We start from the raw sequence: 4,930 nt of genomic DNA, 5'->3' as shown, positions 1-4,930 counted from the left end.
TGGACGTCTGTTTCTTGCTAAACCAGGATATCAGCCTATCTCCAAGAAATTGACAAAAGCCACTTGTGCTTTTTCGGTCTAGTTTGCAACCTGCATAATCGGCATCTGAATATCCAATAAGATTTAACGATGAATCAATGGGATACCATAAACCGACATTTTGAGTTCCTTTCAAGTACTTCAAAATACGCTTAGCAGCAATATAATGAGATTGTTTGGGGTTAGATTGAAAACGAGCACAAATGCAAACAGCAAACATGATATCTGGTCTACTGGCAGTTAAATATAATAAGGAGCCAATAAGACCTCGATACTGAGTTACCTCTACTGGAATACCACTTTCATCTTTGTCAAGCTTAATAGATGAGCTCATTGGAGTAGAAGCAGCAGAGCATGCTTCCATTCCAAACTTTTTCAGAAGCTCCTTGGTGTATTTGGCTTGATTTATAAAGATTCCTGTTTCTGATTGCTTGATTTGCAATCCTAGGAAGAATGTTAATTCTCACATCATGCTCATTTCGAATTTATCCTGCATCAATTTTCCAAACTTTGCACATAATTTGGGGTTAGTTGACCCAAAAATAATGTCATCAACATAGATCTGTACTAAGAGAGTGTGCTTATTCTTGACTAAAGTAAATAAAGTTTTATCCACTGCTCCGATGGTAAAATCATGATCAATAAGAAATTGTGATAAAGTGTCATACCAAGCTCTAGGTGCCTGTTTTAGACCATATAATGCTTTGTGTAATTTAAATACATGATGTGGAGAGAAATGATCGATAAAACCTGGAGGTTTTTCGACATAAACTTCTTCTTGTAAGAGACCATTTAGAAAAGCACTTTTCACATCCATCTGATATACTTTAAAGTTCTTGAAAGCAGCAAAGGCTAAGAATATTCTGATTGCTTCGAGCCTTGCTACTGGTGCGTAAGTCTCATCAAAGTCTATGCCTTCTTCTTGTCTGAAGCCTTGAGCTACCAATCTAGCTTTATTTCTCACCACTGTGCCTTCTTCATTGAGTTTGTTTCTAAATACCCATCGAGTTCCAATGACAGCTTGATGAGATGGTCTAGGTACTAGAAACCAAACATCATTTCGTTTGAATTGATTCAGTTCTCCTTGCATGGCTTCAATCCAACTAGGATCCAGAAGAGCTTCTTCAATCTTCTTTGGTTCATCCTGAGATATAAAAGCAGCATGCATATATTCATTAAGCATTTGTCTTCTGGTTCTCAACGGCGCTGCTGGATTACCAATAACCAATGATGGAGGATGAGATTTTCTCCAGATAAATGGATTGGAATGAACATCTTCTTGATTTGGTATGTTAAGATTGTCTTCCACAGAACCAGTAGTAGGTTCTTGAACATCTTCTGCTGGTATTTGTTGATCCAGCATCTGAACTTCTGGTTCCACTATTGGAATATCTGGTTCTGGATTTTGAAGATCCTTGGCATTAGCTTCTACATCATCTTCACTGTCAATTTTCAAATGAATCATGTCTAACCTGTTACTTAAATCAGATGTGTTAGAAATTTCAGCACTGCTGTCTTCATCGAAGACAACATGAATTGATTCTTCAACATTAAGAGTTCTATTGTTGAAGATTCTAAAGGCTCTGCTTACAGCAGAGTAGCCAAGAAATATTCCAGCATCTGATTTAGAATCAAATGCAGTCAAATGATTTTTACCATTATTCAGTACAAAACATTTGCAACCAAACACATGAAAATAAGATACATTGGGCTTCTTCCCTTTCCATATTTCATACGGAGTCTGGTTGTGTCTTTTGTTGACCATTGATCTGTTTTGCGTGTAACAAGCAGTATTGATTGCTTCAGCCCAGAAGCGCTGAGAAATATCTGCATCTGCTAGCATTGTTCTAGCTGCTTCTTTTAGAGTTCTATTTCTCCTCTCAGCTACTCCGTTTTGTTGAGGAGTTCTGGCAGCTGAATATTCATGATGAATCCCCTGCTCATTCAAATATAGCTCAAGATACTTGTTAGTGAATTCAGTGCCCCTGTCACTTCTGATTTTAATAATGGTAGTAGATTTTTCATTTTGAATCCTTTTCAGAAGCTTGATCAAAAGACAACCGGTTTGATCTTTTCCTGCGAGAAATATTACCCAAGTGAATCTGGAAAAATCATCAATTACAACAAGAGTATATTTCATTCCCCCTAAGCTCATGATGGGGATAGGACCGAATAAATCCATATGCAGTAGTTCCAGACATCTTGAAGTTGATTTGCTATCTTTAGTCTTGAAGTTGGATCTTATCTGTTTCCCAAGCTGACAAGCAGAACAAACGTGATTTTTAACAAAATTAAAGTCAGGTAATCCATCGACTATATTCTGCTTCTTAAGATAATTGATTGACTTGAAATTCAGATGATTCAGTTTCTTGTGCCATAGCCAGTTTTTATTGCTAAGAGAAGCAACTAAGCATGTAGGAGTGTTGACATGATTTGAGTTCCAAGAGACTCTGTAAGTATTGCCTTCTCTCTTTCCTGTTAACACAGTAGTTCCAGCAGAATCTCTAACTATGCAAGAATGCTTTTGAAAAGCCACAGAATACCCATTATCGCATAGTTGGCTAATACTGATAAGATTGTAATAAAGATTGTCAACTAATAACACATCATTAATAATAATATTACCATGGATAATCTTACCCTTACCCATGGTTTTACCTTTTGAATTATCTCCAAAAGTTATCTTTGGTCCAGTACAGCTCACTATTTCGGATAGTAAGTTTCTTTGTCCAGTCATATGTCTGGAACAACCACTGTCCAGATACCATGTAGAGTTACTGACTTCTGTTTCCTTCTTCTGTTCCTGCAAACACAAATTTTAGTAACTGGTACCCAAATCTATTTGGGTCCAAGCCTTATCAGTCCTTTGGGAACCCACATTTGTACAATTCTTGGTAACTTTGTACTTCGGGTATCCAAAGATGTGTGTGCAACAGAGGGTCTGTTATTTCTAACAGCATGCATACCAAAATGTTGTTCTTCCCTTCTGTTTCTGTTTTCCAGTCTGTATCTCTTCTGAACAGGTTTAGAGTTGTAGTACTGGTAGTTCTTAACCTTCATGGGATGTTGTCTTCCAGAGTTGAATTCTTTTCTGAATCTAGAACTCTGGTCAACTTTTTCCTTAGGTTTAACGTAACTCAGACCATAGTGCATTCTTCTGTTCGTCAGATTTACATTCCTTTCCACTGAAGCAGTAGGTACTTCTGGTTCTTGTACCACACTGGATTTCACAAAGTGAATGTATTTCGCTTTGCACATATCCAGTGTTGGCTTAGTATTTGTTTCAGAAGTGCTTTCATTATTACAAAAACCGAGACCACTTCTATCTCCTGACTGTTTTTGTAACTCTTGCATCTTTTCTAATGAAACAGAAGACTTGTTCCAAGCATTTACCAGTAGTGACAACTTCTGGTTTTCAGAAAGCACCTTCTGGTAATCTGCTTTGGCTCTTTCATTCTCAGTTATTAATTTACTCATCTTAACTTGTAAATCATTGCAGCTGTCTACTTGCAAGCAAGTTAACTTACTGTTCTGACTCTTTAAGTTCTGATTTTCAATTTTAACTTCTTCAAACGATTGAGAGAGTCTAGAATAATCTTTTACCATTTCATGCAGTGCATCAATCAAGTCATTTCGTGTAAATTCACTAGAGTCAAAATCAAATACCTCTTCAGATGTCGAGGTTGAGTCATTGTCTGCCATTAGACATTTGACTTCTTCTGCATCACTGTCACTGGAATGAATTTCTGAGTCAGATGACTCAGAACTAGAGTCCGCCCATTTAGATTTGCTTTCTTCGGCAATCATCGCTTTTCGATCTCTTCTGGACTTTTTGTCATTTCTCTTGTAATCCTTTCTCTTTTGATCATCCTTCTTTGGTTTGGGACAATCAGCAATGAAGTGACCTATCTTTCCACAGTTGAAGCATCCCATATTACCGGATGGTGAATCTTTCTTGAAATTGCGATTGGACCCTGATAGGTTCGATGGTTCTTCTTCATGAACCTGGAGAATTTCTTTACAAATAAGGACATAGCATCACTACTGATTTGTTCAGCAGTCTTCTCCATAGCATTATCAATGATTACAGCAGGTAAGGCCTGAGGTACAACTGCAGCAACAGTAGAAGAGGTAGAGGCAGTAGTAGTAAAAGCAGTAGCAGTAGCAGCAAGGGCCTTGGTGGGTAAGTTTGAAGGCTCTTCTCCACTTCTTACTTCCAATTCGAATTCATAGGCCTTTAGATCTGCAAATAAGTCGTGCAGTTCCAATTTGTTTAGATCTTTGGATACTCTCATAGCCATTGTTTTAACATCCCATTCTCTGGGTAAGGCTCTCATCACCTTGAGGGCTATTTCTCTGTTGCTATGCTCTTTACCCAGAGCAGCTAGCTCATTGACCAAGCTACTGAATCTTTCATCAAACTCATTTAGGGTTTCACCAGATCTCATTTTCAGATTTTCAAACTTCTGCATTGCCACAGACAGTTTATTTTCTTTTGTTTGCTCATTTCCTTCACATATCTGGATGAGCTTTTCCCAAATATCCTTTGCAGTGGAACACATTTTTATCTTGCTGAAAGTGTTCTTGTCAAGAGTTTTATACAATATATCCTTCGCCACATTATCAAGATTGGCTTTTTTCTTATCTTCACTGGTCCATTCACTTCTTGATTTTTCGACCATCTGTGGTGCACCGTCAGTAACAGCAACAGCTGTGTTAGGCTTTAAGATTTTCAGTGGACCATCTGTGATGACGTACCACATGTCATCATCTTGTGCTGCAAGATGAGCTTGCATTCTTATCTTCCAGTCGTCAAAATCTTCCTTAGAGAACATATGAATCTTGCTGAAGTGTGCCATTTGTTGTAGTTTTTCACAAACAAGAATAACCT

The sequence above is a fragment of the Primulina eburnea genome, chromosome 9 (genome assembly GCF_022965805.1).
Source record: "Primulina eburnea isolate SZY01 chromosome 9, ASM2296580v1, whole genome shotgun sequence".
In the NCBI taxonomy this organism is placed as follows: Eukaryota; Viridiplantae; Streptophyta; class Magnoliopsida; order Lamiales; family Gesneriaceae; genus Primulina; species Primulina eburnea.
This window is presented reverse-complemented; position numbering follows the sequence as displayed.